The following is a 16,254-nucleotide window of genomic DNA, read 5'->3' on the forward strand; positions in this document are numbered from 1 at the left end:
GGTGGGGGCTTGGGGAAGAGGATGACCTTGGTGGAGAAGAGAGTTGGCACTGTCAGCGACCACGCCACCCCAGTCCCTACCCCCAGCCCCTGTCAGCATCAGGCAAAGGGCGCAAGGCCAACCCTGTCCCTGGCAGGGTAGCCGGCAGGCAGGAGGGCAGCTGGGGGCCTGCCTGCTGCATGGGCTCAGTCTCGGGCTCGGGCTCGGGCAACCACGCTGTTGGCAGAAGGGGAGGAGAGCCTGGCAGGCCTAGGCCCCCGCCAGCCAGGGCGATGAAGAGGCCTGTGAGACACGCCTCTTCTGCCAGCCAGCCAGTGACAGTAGCAAGCAGAAGGGCAGGAGTGAGGGTGAGGACACATGTCAAGAGGCCGCAGGGTGCAGGGGTGCTGGGCAGCCAGAAAGGAAGTGGGCACAGAGTGAAAGGGCAGATCCTGCAGGGCTCCCGGAGAGGCAGAAGAGGAGGGCCTGAGCGCAGGGGCAGGGGCGTGTGGCAGAGCAGTGGCTCTGCAGAGCACAGGCACAGGGCCATCCTGAGGCCGCGTGTGGGGGGACTGAGAAGCTGCGTGGCTGTGGGGGGCTGTCTCTGGCCAAAAGGCACGGGTGACAAGTCTCGCAGAGGAGAGGTGGGGCATGGCCGTGGCCCAGTCTCCCTGGAGTCCGGGGAAAGAGACGGCAGACGTGGGCAAGCAAGTCCATGGTGAGGTGTGCAGGGGCCCAGCGGCTTGGTCTGGCAGGTAGGCAATGTGCGCTGGGCATCCTGGGAGGGAGGGAGCAGCCGGTGGCCTCAGGGCAGAAGGCACGGCCCCTGTGGGGGTGCCCACAGGGTAGCTGAGGGACCCTGGAGCATCCCTGACGGCTGTGGGGGCAGGGACAGGACGTGGAAGGGCGTGGCCCGAGTCTGCAGCTGCTGGCAGCATCTGCTGGGGTAAGGGCTGCAGGAATGTGGGGAGGCCCGGGGAGGGGCTGGGGGACACGACAGGGGTCTCGGCGGCGGCTGCAGGGGAAATGCAGGCAAGAGGGGAGGAGGATCCCGAAACCTCCAAGGCACTGAGCATTTCCTCACTGAGGAGGGCTGAGTCTGCCAGAATGCTGGGGAAGGAGGGCGAGGGGCAGGGGGAGATGGTGGAGAAACTGAGGGAGGGGAGGGAGGGGATGGAGGTCAGGGGAGAGGAACAAGGTGAACTTGCGGAAGCGTGGGATGTTCCCTGAGACAGGAGGGCTGCCTCAGGCGCCCGTGGGGTGTGGGTGTGCCCGGAGCACGAGGAGATGGGAGAGAGACTCGGGGCCAAGGGTGGCAAGGACGGGGCAGTGGTCAGGGGCGAAGAGCATCGTGCAGATCCTGAACGTCCAGGTGTGCCCTCTTGGAGGACGGCTGGCTGCTCCTCAGTTGCAGGGCTGCTGGGCAAGGAGCCGGGCAAGGAGAGGGAAGAGAGACTGGGCTCCTTGGGGCTGGGAGAGCCCAAAGCCCACGAGGTGGCAGGAGAGCCCCGAGTCTGGAGGTGTGCCTGGTCAGGGGGCCATGAGGGGAGTGTTGGGGAGTGGCGGTGGCCCAGGGTGTGGAGGCTGTGGGGCATAGCTGAAGGCTGGGCAAGTGTGGCGGACAGCTCTGGGCCTGTGTGGGCATGCCCGCGCGGGCCCAGAGTGAGGCTGGTCAGGTGGGGCAAGTCAGTGCCCAGGTGCCCTGGGGAGATGGGACAGCCCCCGTGGGTGGGTGGGGAGCTGCTGGGGGAGGGAAGGATGAACATGTGGTAGATGATGGAGGGCTCTGAGGACTCGGAGCTGAGCCAGGAACATGACCGCTCAGGGGAGGGCGTGCCAGGAGGGGCACATGGACATGGGCGCCTGCAGGGCCCTGGTGGGGACCCCAAGGGGTGGCCTGAAGCCCTAGGGGAGACTGCCGCCCACATGGGACTCCCTGGAGGTGAAGGGCCCTCGGGGCAGGGCTGGCTGGCACAGCAGAGAGAGCCAGAGGGCGAGGCTGGGCTGAGGCCTGGGGAGGCAGGAGCCAGGGAACCCTCCCCAGCAGAGTCACACAGGACCCCAGGCTCCAGCAAGGCAGACATGATTGGAGGACCTCCAACTCTCTCTGCCTTGGTGGCCTGTCTTCTGACTCCAGAGGTGGAGGGCTGACAGGCGTGGGGGAGGGGAAAAGGCTGGGGTCGGAGAGAGAGAAAACGAATGTGTGTGTGTGTGTGTGTGTGTGTGTGTGAGTTAGAGAGAGAGAGAGCACTTATGTGCTGTGTGTGTGGTAATGCGTCCCGGCTGAGCTCCTCTCCCAAACACGAGAATATGCCGTCACACAGAAACAGGGAGTTACTCACCCAAGTGCTCTGTGGCTCTGGCTTCTTGTCACTGACTCTGAGTCACGTGACGCTCTGGGCAGCAGAGGTGGCACAGGCACCTGCTCCTGCTCTCCTCCCAGAGGATCTGATCTGGGGCCCTGGAAGCGGCCTTAAGTAGCTGAGCTGGGCGCGCCTCCGCCAACCAGGCCTCTCCACTGGCCCCGACTCCCGCCCACCCCACACAGCCACTCTGCTCATTGGTTTCTCTCTCTCTTCCCATGGCTTCATTTCCTCTGCGCTCTCTGGCGCCCCCCTCCCCCAGGATGCAGCTGCACACTTCCTGCCACTCCCTGCTTCTCTTCCAGCCCTTTCAGCCCTCCCCCAATCTTAGCCTCACCTACCCCCTCCCCCAACAAGCCCTAGTCTCCACACTCAAGGTGGCAGTGGAGAAACACACCTTCTCCTCGCCATCATCTCACACGCTCCCACGCTGGCCACAGTGACTTGCTGGCGCTGGAGGCAGTCAAATGGAGCTGATTCGCATCATCACAGCAGCTGTGACCAGCCCGCCTCATTAACCCTTCAGGATCACCTGATTGAGACTGAGACGTGCAAGTGTTCTCTCTGCTCATTGCCACCACATGATCGTGAAAGAGATTCTAGTGCTGTCCAAAGCAATGCAGCAGCTCATTGAACACGTCTCACCAACAGAGATCAGTGGAAATTACATCCCATGGGCTCTTCTTTGAAGGTTTTCGTTCGCTTCATCTCTTCCTAACTCTTTCTCCTCCTTCCATTCTTCATGGACTCATAGAGCATACAGTAGCATTCCTTTCTTCCGGAAGGTCCTTGAGTTGCTCTGACATTCCTTCGGCGACACATTGGTCGTTCTGTAGTATGTTCTTGAACCTGATGGTGAACCTGATGGTGTTGTGAATTTCTTTTTCTTCCTGTGGTTGATTTTGTTGTGTGGGGTTTTCATCGTTTGCGTAATGGAGACGATCCTATCGAGAGGTGAGGATGCAGTGCAGTATGCATCTCTACTCCCAGATCAAAGATGGCCTCGCAACCAAACTGTTTACTAAATCTTGACCATAAGATGCTGCACTCCGCCATCGTCCATGCCCGCAATCATGGACATAGGACCGCATAGGAAGAACTCTGCTCTAGCAGTGATTTAGGGGAACTGAGCGAGGGGGGGGGGAGGGAAGTGTGGGGAGAGGGAATCAGGGAAATGTCAGGGCCTATAGAAGTGTATCATCAAATTATGAAAGTCAAAAGGAGCATCATCCAAATCAAAACCAACCACAGGTCACCTTCTGCTTTCACCGGTGGGATCCCATCACCCCCTGTACTCCAAGGCCCTCTAACCAAGAGGGTGCGCCCAGGGGTGGCGCGGGGGTCTTTGCCCAGCACCCAGGTGATGAGTTTGAATCACGGATTTGTACAAAAGGAAGGTATGTGATTGTTTCCAAGGTTTTCAAAGGTCAGTGGATGGCAATCTTGGCATTGCTGTGGTGCCAGGAGAGGAAGCAGCGGTGTTTTCACGCCCTCTTGCAAGCCTTCCTGGCATCCTTGAGAGAAGGCCCAATGACAGCAGTGTCCAAACGCTTCTTGGCTCCCATGGCCTTTGTGCCGCCTCCGGAAAATGTGCCAGGATACAGTCCCCATGCCATCGCTGCGGCAGCTGATGAGGCGAGGCTGTCGGCAGTCTCTCCGAGGTCCTGCCCACATGCCAAGTGGTGCCCATTGGTAAGTTCGGAGACTCTCCCCCTTCCCTGAGGGAAAAGGTCTAGAGGCCTTGTTGTGCGGTGATCACCCGGTGGCACGCTGTCTGGAGGAGAGAGGGCCAGAGGCCAAAGCACTACGTGTGGCTCTAAGAGCTTCCAGGTGTTTTCCCAACACCACGTGGCATCCGCACTCAGCTCTTGGTGTGCCTGAACGAGTGTACGGTTTATGCACAGCAGTTGAACATGTTTGTCTGTCCCCTGACAGACCTCGATCCGGATGAGAAAGCCAAGAGCCATTGTGTGAATGGAAGCAACCCGATGACTGGGGGTGGGGGCTTGGGGAAGAGGATGACCTTGGTGGAGAAGAGAGTTGGCACTGTCAGCGACCACGCCACCCCAGTCCCTACCCCCAGCCCCTGTCAGCATCAGGCAAAGGGCGCAAGGCCAACCCTGTCCCTGGCAGGGTAGCCGGCAGGCAGGAGGGCAGCTGGGGGCCTGCCTGCTGCATGGGCTCAGTCTCGGGCTCGGGCTCGGGCAGCCACGCTGTTGGCAGAAGGGGAGGAGAGCCTGGCAGGCCTAGGCCCCCGCCAGCCAGGGCGATGAAGAGGCCTGTGAGACACGCCTCTTCTGCCAGCCAGCCAGTGACAGTAGCAAGCAGAAGGGCAGGAGTGAGGGTGAGGACGCATGCCAAGAGGCCGCAGGGTGCAGGGGTGCTGGGCAGCCAGAAAGGAAGTGGGCACAGAGTGAAAGGGCAGATCCTGCAGGGCTCCCGGAGAGGCAGAAGAGGAGGGCCTGAGCGCAGGGGCAGGGGCGTGTGGCAGAGCAGTGGCTCTGCAGAGCACAGGCACAGGGCCATCCTGAGACCGCGTGTGGGGGGACTGAGAAGCTGCGTGGCTGTGGGGGGCTGTCTCTGGCCAAAAGGCACGGGTGACAAGTCTCGCAGAGGAGAGGTGGGGCATGGCCGTGGCCCAGTCTCCCTGGAGTCCGGAGAAAGAGACGGCAGACGTGGGCAAGCAAGTCCATGGTGAGGTGTGCAGCGGCCCAGCGGCTTGGTCTGGCAGGTAGGCAATGTGCGCTGGGCATCCTGGGAGGGAGGGAGCAGCCGGTGGCCTCAGGGCAGAAGGCACGGCCCCTGTGGGGGTGCCCACAGGGTAGCTGAGGGACCCTGGAGCATCCCTGACGGCTGTGGGGGCAGGGACAGGACGTGGAAGGGCGTGGCCCGAGTCTGCAGCTGCTGGCAGCATCTGCTGGGGTAAGGGCTGCAGGAATGTGGGGAGGCCCGGGGAGGGGCTGGGGGACACGACAGGGGTCTCGGCGGCGGCTGCAGGGGAAATGCAGGCAAGAGGGGAGGAGGATCCCGAAACCTCCAAGGCACTGAGCATTTCCTCACTGAGGAGGGCTGAGTCTGCCAGAATGCTGGGGAAGGAGGGCGAGGGGCAGGGGGAGATGGTGGAGAAACTGAGGGAGGGGAGGGAGGGGATGGAGGTCAGGGGAGAGGAACAAGGTGAACTTGCGGAAGCGTGGGATGTTCCCTGAGACAGGAGGGCTGCCTCAGGCGCCCGTGGGGTGTGGGTGTGCCCGGAGCACGAGGAGATGGGAGAGAGACTCGGGGCCAAGGGTGGCAAGGACGGGGCAGTGGTCAGGGGCGAAGAGCATCGTGCAGATCCTGAACGTCCAGGTGTGCCCTCTTGGAGGACGGCTGGCTGCTCCTCAGTTGCAGGGCTGCTGGGCAAGGAGCCGGGCAAGGAGAGGGAAGAGAGACTGGGCTCCTTGGGGCTGGGAGGGCCCAAAGCCCACGAGGTGGCAGGAGAGCCCCGAGTCTGGAGGTGTGCCTGGTCAGGGGGCCATGAGGGGAGTGTTGGGGAGTGGCGGTGGCCCAGGGTGCCCAGGCTGTGGGGCATAGCTGAAGGCTGGGCAAGTGTGGCGGACAGCTCTGGGCCTGTGTGGGCATGCCCGCGCGGGCCCAGAGTGAGGCTGGTCAGGTGGGGCAAGTCAGTGCCCAGGTGCCCTGGGGAGATGGGACAGCCCCCGTGGGTGGGTGGGGAGCTGCTGGGGGAGGGAAGGATGAACATGTGGTAGATGATGGAGGGCTCTGAGGACTCGGAGCTGAGCCAGGAACATGACCGCTCAGGGGAGGGCGTGCCAGGAGGGGCACATGGACATGGGCGCCTGCAGGGCCCTGGTGGGGACCCCAAGGGGTGGCCTGAAGCCCTAGGGGAGACTGCCGCCCACATGGGACTCCCTGGAGGTGAAGGGCCCTCGGGGCAGGGCTGGCTGGCACAGCAGAGAGAGCCAGAGGGCGAGGCTGGGCTGAGGCCTGGGGAGGCAGGAGCCAGGGAACCCTCCCCAGCAGAGTCACACAGGACCCCAGGCTCCAGCAAGGCAGACATGATTGGAGGACCTCCAACTCTCTCTGCCTTGGTGGCCTGTCTTCTGACTCCAGAGGTGGAGGGCTGACAGGCGTGGGGGAGGGGAAAAGGCTGGGGTCGGAGAGAGAGAAAACGAATGTGTGTGTGTGTGTGTGTGTGTGTGTGTGTGTGTGTGTGTTAGAGAGAGAGAGAGCACTTATGTGCTGTGTGTGTGGTAATGCGTCCCGGCTGAGCTCCTCTCCCAAACACGAAAATATGCCGTCACACAGAAACAGGGAGTTACTCACCCAAGTGCTCTGTGGCTCTGGCTTCTTGTCACTGACTCGGAGTCACGTGACGCTCTGGGCAGCAGAGGTGGCACAGGCACCTGCTCCTGCTCTCCTCCCAGAGGATCTGATCTGGGGCCCTGGAAGCGGCCTTAAGTAGCTGAGCTGGGTGCGCCTCTGCCAACCAGGCCTCTCCACTGGCCCCGACTCCCGCCCACCCCAAGCAGCCACTCTGCTCATTGGTTTCTCTCTCTCTTCCCATGGCTTCATTTCCTCTGCGCTCTCTGGCGCCCCCCTCCCCCAGGATGCAGCTGCACACTTCCTGCCACTCCCTGCTTCTCTTCCAGCCCTTTCAGCCCTCCCCCAATCTTAGCCTCACCTACCCCCTCCCCCAACAAGCCCTAGTCTCCACACTCAAGGTGGCAGTGGAGAAACACACCTTCTCCTCGCCATCATCTCACACGCTCCCACGCTGGCCACAGTGACTTGCTGGCGCTGGAGGCAGTCAAATGGAGCTGATTCGCATCATCACAGCAGCTGTGACCAGCCCGCCTCATTAACCCTTCAGGATCACCTGATTGAGACTGAGACGTGCAAGTGTTCTCTCTGCTCATTGCCACCACATGATCGTGAAAGAGATTCTAGTGCTGTCCAAAGCAATGCAGCAGCTCATTGAACACGTCTCACCAACAGAGATCAGTGGAAATTACATCCCATGGGCTCTTCTTTGAAGGTTTTCGTTCGCTTCATCTCTTCCTAACTCTTTCTCCTCCTTCCATTCTTCATGGACTCATAGAGCATACAGTAGCATTCCTTTCTTCCGGAAGGTCCTTGAGTTGCTCTGACATTCCTTCGGCGACACATTGGTCATTCTGTAGTATGTTCTTGAACCTGATGGTGAACCTGATGGTGTTGTGAATTTCTTTTTCTTCCTGTGGTTGATTTTGTTGTGTGGCTTTTCATCGTTTGCGTAATGGAGACGATCCTATCGAGAGGTGAGGATGCAGTGCAGTATGCATCTCTACTCCCAGATCAAAGATGGCCTCGCAACCAAACTGTTTACTAAATCTTGACCATAAGATGCTGCACTCCGCCATCGTCCATGCCCGCAATCATGGACATAGGACCGCATAGGAAGAACTCTGCTCTAGCAGTGATTTAGGGGAACTGAGCGAGGGGGGGGGGAGGGAAGTGTGGGGGGAGGGAATCAGGGAAATGTCAGGGCCTATAGAAGTGTATCATCAAATTATGAAAGTCAAAAGGAGCATCATCCAAATCAAAACCAACCACAGGTCACCTTCTGCTTTCACCGGTGGGATCCCATCACCCCCTGTACTCCAAGGCCCTCTAACCAAGAGGGTGCGCCCAGGGGTGGCGCGGGGGTCTTTGCCCAGCACCCAGGTGATGAGTTTGAATCACGGATTTGTACAAAAGGAAGGTATGTGATTGTTTCCAAGGTTTTCAAAGGTCAGTGGCTGGCAATCTTGGCATTGCTGTGGTGCCAGGAGAGGAAGCAGCGGTGTTTTCACGCCCTCTTGCAAGCCTTCCTGGCATCCTTGAGAGAAGGCCCAATGACAGCAGTGTCCAAACGCTTCTTGGCTCCCATGGCCTTTGTGCCGCCTCCGGAAAATGTGCCAGGATACAGTCCCCATGCCATCGCTGCGGCAGCTGATGAGGCGAGGCTGTCGGCAGTCTCTCCGAGGTCCTGCCCACATGCCAAGTGGTGCCCATTGGTAAGTTCGGAGACTCTCCCCCTTCCCTGAGGGAAAAGGTCTAGAGGCCTTGTTGTGCGGTGATCACCCGGTGGCACGCTGTCTGGAGGAGAGAGGGCCAGAGGCCAAAGCACTACGTGTGGCTCTAAGAGCTTCCAGGTGTTTTCCCAACACCACGTGGCATCCGCACTCAGCTCTTGGTGTGCCTGAACGAGTGTACGGTTTATGCACAGCAGTTGAACATGTTTGTCTGTCCCCTGACAGACCTCGATCCGGATGAGAAAGCCAAGAGCCATTGTGTGAATGGAAGCAACCCGATGACTGGGGGTGGGGGCTTGGGGAAGAGGATGACCTTGGTGGAGAAGAGAGTTGGCACTGTCAGCGACCACGCCACCCCAGTCCCTACCCCCAGCCCCTGTCAGCATCAGGCAAAGGGCGCAAGGCCAACCCTGTCCCTGGCAGGGTAGCCGGCAGGCAGGAGGGCAGCTGGGGGCCTGCCCGCTGCATGGGCTCAGTCTCGGGCTCGGGCTCAGTCTCGGGCTCGGGCAGCCACGCTGTTGGCAGGAGGGGAGGAGAGCCTGGCAGGCCTAGGCCCCCGCCAGCCAGGGCGATGAAGAGGCCTGTGAGACACGCCTCTTCTGCCAGCCAGCCAGTGACAGTAGCAAGCAGAAGGGCAGGAGTGAGGGTGAGGACGCATGCCAAGAGGCCGCAGGGTGCAGGGGTGCTGGGCAGCCAGAAAGGAAGTGGGCACAGAGTGAAAGGGCAGATCCTGCAGGGCTCCCGGAGAGGCAGAAGAGGAGGGCCTGAGCGCAGGGGCAGGGGCGTGTGGCAGAGCAGTGGCTCTGCAGGGCACAGGCACAGGGCCATCCTGAGGCCGCGTGTGGGGGGACTGAGAAGCTGCGTGGCTGTGGGGGGCTGTCTCTGGCCAAAAGGCACGGGTGACAAGTCTCGCAGAGGAGAGGTGGGGCATGGCCGTGGCCCAGTCTCCCTGGAGTCCGGGGAAAGAGACGGCAGACGTGGGCAAGCAAGTCCATGGTGAGGTGTGCAGGGGCCCAGCGGCTTGGTCTGGCAGGTAGGCAATGTGCGCTGGGCATCCTGGGAGGGAGGGAGCAGCCGGTGGCCTCAGGGCAGAAGGCACGGCCCCTGTGGGGGTGCTCACAGGGTAGCTGAGGGACCCTGGAGCATCCCTGACGGCTGTGGGGGCAGGGACAGGACGTGGAAGGGCGTGGCCCGAGTCTGCAGCTGCTGGCAGCATCTGCTGGGGTAAGGGCTGCAGGAATGTGGGGAGGCCCGGGGAGGGGCTGGGGGACACGACAGGGGTCTCGGCGGCGGCTGCAGGGGAAATGCAGGCAAGAGGGGAGGAGGATCCCGAAACCTCCAAGGCACTGAGCATTTCCTCACTGAGGAGGGCTGAGTCTGCCAGAATGCTGGGGAAGGAGGGCGAGGGGCAGGGGGAGATGGTGGAGAAACTGAGGGAGGGGAGGGAGGGGATGGAGGTCAGGGGAGAGGAACAAGGTGAACTTGCGGAAGCGTGGGATGTTCCCTGAGACAGGAGGGCTGCCTCAGGCGCCCGTGGGGTGTGGGTGTGCCCGGAGCACGAGGAGATGGGAGAGAGACTCGGGGCCAAGGGTGGCAAGGACGGGGCAGTGGTCAGGGGCGAAGAGCATCGTGCAGATCCTGAACGTCCAGGTGTGCCCTCTTGGAGGACGGCTGGCTGCTCCTCAGTTGCAGGGCTGCTGGGCAAGGAGCCGGGCAAGGAGAGGGAAGAGAGACTGGGCTCCTTGGGGCTGGGAGGGCCCAAAGCCCACGAGGTGGCAGGAGAGCCCCGAGTCTGGAGGTGTGCCTGGTCAGGGGGCCATGAGGGGAGTGTTGGGGAGTGGCGGTGGCCCAGGGTGCCCAGGCTGTGGGGCATAGCTGAAGGCTGGGCAAGTGTGGCGGACAGCTCTGGGCCTGTGTGGGCATGCCCGCGCGGGCCCAGAGTGAGGCTGGTCAGGTGGGGCAAGTCAGTGCCCAGGTGCCCTGGGGAGATGGGACAGCCCCCGTGGGTGGGTGGGGAGCTGCTGGGGGAGGGAAGGATGAACATGTGGTAGATGATGGAGGGCTCTGAGGACTCGGAGCTGAGCCAGGAACATGACCGCTCAGGGGAGGGCGTGCCAGGAGGGGCACATGGACATGGGCGCCTGCAGGGCCCTGGTGGGGACCCCAAGGGGTGGCCTGAAGCCCTAGGGGAGACTGCCGCCCACATGGGACTCCCTGGAGGTGAAGGGCCCTCGGGGCAGGGCTGGCTGGCACAGCAGAGAGAGCCAGAGGGCGAGGCTGGGCTGAGGCCTGGGGAGGCAGGAGCCAGGGAACCCTCCCCAGCAGAGTCACACAGGACCCCAGGCTCCAGCAAGGCAGACATGATTGGAGGACCTCCAACTCTCTCTGCCTTGGTGGCCTGTCTTCTGACTCCAGAGGTGGAGGGCTGACAGGCGTGGGGGAGGGGAAAAGGCTGGGGTCGGAGAGAGAGAAAACGAATGTGTGTGTGTGTGTGTGTGTGTGTGTGTGTGTGTGTGTGTTAGAGAGAGAGAGAGCACTTATGTGCTGTGTGTGTGGTAATGCGTCCCGGCTGAGCTCCTCTCCCAAACACGAAAATATGCCGTCACACAGAAACAGGGAGTTACTCACCCAAGTGCTCTGTGGCTCTGGCTTCTTGTCACTGACTCGGAGTCACGTGACGCTCTGGGCAGCAGAGGTGGCACAGGCACCTGCTCCTGCTCTCCTCCCAGAGGATCTGATCTGGGGCCCTGGAAGCGGCCTTAAGTAGCTGAGCTGGGTGCGCCTCTGCCAACCAGGCCTCTCCACTGGCCCCGACTCCCGCCCACCCCAAGCAGCCACTCTGCTCATTGGTTTCTCTCTCTCTTCCCATGGCTTCATTTCCTCTGCGCTCTCTGGCGCCCCCCTCCCCCAGGATGCAGCTGCACACTTCCTGCCACTCCCTGCTTCTCTTCCAGCCCTTTCAGCCCTCCCCCAATCTTAGCCTCACCTACCCCCTCCCCCAACAAGCCCTAGTCTCCACACTCAAGGTGGCAGTGGAGAAACACACCTTCTCCTCGCCATCATCTCACACGCTCCCACGCTGGCCACAGTGACTTGCTGGCGCTGGAGGCAGTCAAATGGAGCTGATTCGCATCATCACAGCAGCTGTGACCAGCCCGCCTCATTAACCCTTCAGGATCACCTGATTGAGACTGAGACGTGCAAGTGTTCTCTCTGCTCATTGCCACCACATGATCGTGAAAGAGATTCTAGTGCTGTCCAAAGCAATGCAGCAGCTCATTGAACACGTCTCACCAACAGAGATCAGTGGAAATTACATCCCATGGGCTCTTCTTTGAAGGTTTTCGTTCGCTTCATCTCTTCCTAACTCTTTCTCCTCCTTCCATTCTTCATGGACTCATAGAGCATACAGTAGCATTCCTTTCTTCCGGAAGGTCCTTGAGTTGCTCTGACATTCCTTCGGCGACACATTGGTCATTCTGTAGTATGTTCTTGAACCTGATGGTGAACCTGATGGTGTTGTGAATTTCTTTTTCTTCCTGTGGTTGATTTTGTTGTGTGGCTTTTCATCGTTTGCGTAATGGAGACGATCCTATCGAGAGGTGAGGATGCAGTGCAGTATGCATCTCTACTCCCAGATCAAAGATGGCCTCGCAACCAAACTGTTTACTAAATCTTGACCATAAGATGCTGCACTCCGCCATCGTCCATGCCCGCAATCATGGACATAGGACCGCATAGGAAGAACTCTGCTCTAGCAGTGATTTAGGGGAACTGAGCGAGGGGGGGGGAGGGAAGTGTGGGGGGAGGGAATCAGGGAAATGTCAGGGCCTATAGAAGTGTATCATCAAATTATGAAAGTCAAAAGGAGCATCATCCAAATCAAAACCAACCACAGGTCACCTTCTGCTTTCACCGGTGGGATCCCATCACCCCCTGTACTCCAAGGCCCTCTAACCAAGAGGGTGCGCCCAGGGGTGGCGCGGGGGTCTTTGCCCAGCACCCAGGTGATGAGTTTGAATCACGGATTTGTACAAAAGGAAGGTATGTGATTGTTTCCAAGGTTTTCAAAGGTCAGTGGCTGGCAATCTTGGCATTGCTGTGGTGCCAGGAGAGGAAGCAGCGGTGTTTTCACGCCCTCTTGCAAGCCTTCCTGGCATCCTTGAGAGAAGGCCCAATGACAGCAGTGTCCAAACGCTTCTTGGCTCCCATGGCCTTTGTGCCGCCTCCGGAAAATGTGCCAGGATACAGTCCCCATGCCATCGCTGCGGCAGCTGATGAGGCGAGGCTGTCGGCAGTCTCTCCGAGGTCCTGCCCACATGCCAAGTGGTGCCCATTGGTAAGTTCGGAGACTCTCCCCCTTCCCTGAGGGAAAAGGTCTAGAGGCCTTGTTGTGCGGTGATCACCCGGTGGCACGCTGTCTGGAGGAGAGAGGGCCAGAGGCCAAAGCACTACGTGTGGCTCTAAGAGCTTCCAGGTGTTTTCCCAACACCACGTGGCATCCGCACTCAGCTCTTGGTGTGCCTGAACGAGTGTACGGTTTATGCACAGCAGTTGAACATGTTTGTCTGTCCCCTGACAGACCTCGATCCGGATGAGAAAGCCAAGAGCCATTGTGTGAATGGAAGCAACCCGATGACTGGGGGTGGGGGCTTGGGGAAGAGGATGACCTTGGTGGAGAAGAGAGTTGGCACTGTCAGCGACCACGCCACCCCAGTCCCTACCCCCAGCCCCTGTCAGCATCAGGCAAAGGGCGCAAGGCCAACCCTGTCCCTGGCAGGGTAGCCGGCAGGCAGGAGGGCAGCTGGGGGCCTGCCCGCTGCATGGGCTCAGTCTCGGGCTCGGGCTCAGTCTCGGGCTCGGGCAGCCACGCTGTTGGCAGGAGGGGAGGAGAGCCTGGCAGGCCTAGGCCCCCGCCAGCCAGGGCGATGAAGAGGCCTGTGAGACACGCCTCTTCTGCCAGCCAGCCAGTGACAGTAGCAAGCAGAAGGGCAGGAGTGAGGGTGAGGACGCATGCCAAGAGGCCGCAGGGTGCAGGGGTGCTGGGCAGCCAGAAAGGAAGTGGGCACAGAGTGAAAGGGCAGATCCTGCAGGGCTCCCGGAGAGGCAGAAGAGGAGGGCCTGAGCGCAGGGGCAGGGGCGTGTGGCAGAGCAGTGGCTCTGCAGGGCACAGGCACAGGGCCATCCTGAGGCCGCGTGTGGGGGGACTGAGAAGCTGCGTGGCTGTGGGGGGCTGTCTCTGGCCAAAAGGCACGGGTGACAAGTCTCGCAGAGGAGAGGTGGGGCATGGCCGTGGCCCAGTCTCCCTGGAGTCCGGGGAAAGAGACGGCAGACGTGGGCAAGCAAGTCCATGGTGAGGTGTGCAGGGGCCCAGCGGCTTGGTCTGGCAGGTAGGCAATGTGCGCTGGGCATCCTGGGAGGGAGGGAGCAGCCGGTGGCCTCAGGGCAGAAGGCACGGCCCCTGTGGGGGTGCTCACAGGGTAGCTGAGGGACCCTGGAGCATCCCTGACGGCTGTGGGGGCAGGGACAGGACGTGGAAGGGCGTGGCCCGAGTCTGCAGCTGCTGGCAGCATCTGCTGGGGTAAGGGCTGCAGGAATGTGGGGAGGCCCGGGGAGGGGCTGGGGGACACGACAGGGGTCTCGGCGGCGGCTGCAGGGGAAATGCAGGCAAGAGGGGAGGAGGATCCCGAAACCTCCAAGGCACTGAGCATTTCCTCACTGAGGAGGGCTGAGTCTGCCAGAATGCTGGGGAAGGAGGGCGAGGGGCAGGGGGAGATGGTGGAGAAACTGAGGGAGGGGAGGGAGGGGATGGAGGTCAGGGGAGAGGAACAAGGTGAACTTGCGGAAGCGTGGGATGTTCCCTGAGACAGGAGGGCTGCCTCAGGCGCCCGTGGGGTGTGGGTGTGCCCGGAGCACGAGGAGATGGGAGAGAGACTCGGGGCCAAGGGTGGCAAGGACGGGGCAGTGGTCAGGGGAGAAGAGCATCGTGCAGATCCTGAACGTCCAGGTGTGCCCTCTTGGAGGACGGCTGGCTGCTCCTCAGTTGCAGGGCTGCTGGGCAAGGAGCCGGGCAAGGAGAGGGAAGAGAGACTGGGCTCCTTGGGGCTGGGAGAGCCCAAAGCCCACGAGGTGGCAGGAGAGCCCCGAGTCTGGAGGTGCGCCTGGTCAGGGGGCCATGAGGGGAGTGTTGGGGAGTGGCGGTGGCCCAGGGTGTGGAGGCTGTGGGGCATAGCTGAAGGCTGGGCAAGTGTGGCGGACAGCTCTGGGCCTGTGTGGGCATGCCCGCGCGGGCCCAGAGTGAGGCTGGTCAGGTGGGGCAAGTCAGTGCCCAGGTGCCCTGGGGAGATGGGACAGCCCCCGTGGGTGGGTGGGGAGCTGCTGGGGGAGGGAAGGATGAACATGTGGTAGATGATGGAGGGCTCTGAGGACTCGGAGCTGAGCCAGGAACATGACCGCTCAGGGGAGGGCGTGCCAGGAGGGGCACATGGACATGGGCGCCTGCAGGGCCCTGGTGGGGACCCCAAGGGGTGGCCTGAAGCCCTAGGGGAGACTGCCGCCCACATGGGACTCCCTGGAGGTGAAGGGCCCTCGGGGCAGGGCTGGCTGGCACAGCAGAGAGAGCCAGAGGGCGAGGCTGGGCTGAGGCCTGGGGAGGCAGGAGCCAGGGAACCCTCCCCAGCAGAGTCACACAGGACCCCAGGCTCCAGCAAGGCAGACATGATTGGAGGACCTCCAACTCTCTCTGCCTTGGTGGCCTGTCTTCTGACTCCAGAGGTGGAGGGCTGACAGGCGTGGGGGAGGGGAAAAGGCTGGGGTCGGAGAGAGAGAAAACGAATGTGTGTGTGTGTGTGTGTGTGTGTGTGTGTGTGTGTGTTAGAGAGAGAGAGAGCACTTATGTGCTGTGTGTGTGGTAAGGCGTCCTGGCTGAGCTCCTCTCCCAAACACGAGAATATGCCGTCACACAGAAACAGGGAGTTACTCACCCAAGTGCTCTGTGGCTCTGGCTTCTTGTCACTGACTCGGAGTCACGTGACGCTCTGGGCAGCAGAGGTGGCACAGGCACCTGCTCCTGCTCTCCTCCCAGAGGATCTGATCTGGGGCCCTGGAAGCGGCCTTAAGTAGCTGAGCTGGGCGCGCCTCCGCCAACCAGGCCTCTCCACTGGCCCCGACTCCCGCCCACCCCACACAGCCACTCTGCTCATTGGTTTCTCTCTCTCTTCCCATGGCTTCATTTCCTCTGCGCTCTCTGGCGCCCCCCTCCCCCAGGATGCAGCTGCACACTTCCTGCCACTCCCTGCTTCTCTTCCAGCCCTTTCAGCCCTCCCCCAATCTTAGCCTCACCTACCCCCTCCCCCAACAAGCCCTAGTCTCCACACTCAAGGTGGCAGTGGAGAAACACACCTTCTCCTCGCCATCATCTCACACGCTCCCACGCTGGCCACAGTGACTTGCTGGCGCTGGAGGCAGTCAAATGGAGCTGATTCGCATCATCACAGCAGCTGTGACCAGCCCGCCTCATTAACCCTTCAGGGTCACCTGATTGAGACCGAGACGTGCAAGTGTTCTCTCTGCTCATTGCCACCACATGATCGTGAAAGAGATTCTAGTGCTGTCCAAAGCAATGCAGCAGCTCATTGAACACGTCTCACCAACAGAGATCAGTGGAAATTACATCCCATGGGCTCTTCTTTGAAGGTTTTCGTTCGCTTCATCTCTTCCTAACTCTTTCTCCTCCTTCCATTCTTCATGGACTCATAGAGCATACAGTAGCATTCCTTTCTTCCGGAAGGTCCTTGAGTTGCTCTGACATTCCTTCGGCGACACATTGGTCATTCTGTAGTATGTTCTTGAACCTG

This window comes from Ochotona princeps, chromosome 15 (assembly GCF_030435755.1).
Source record: "Ochotona princeps isolate mOchPri1 chromosome 15, mOchPri1.hap1, whole genome shotgun sequence".
NCBI lineage: Eukaryota > Metazoa > Chordata > Mammalia > Lagomorpha > Ochotonidae > Ochotona > Ochotona princeps.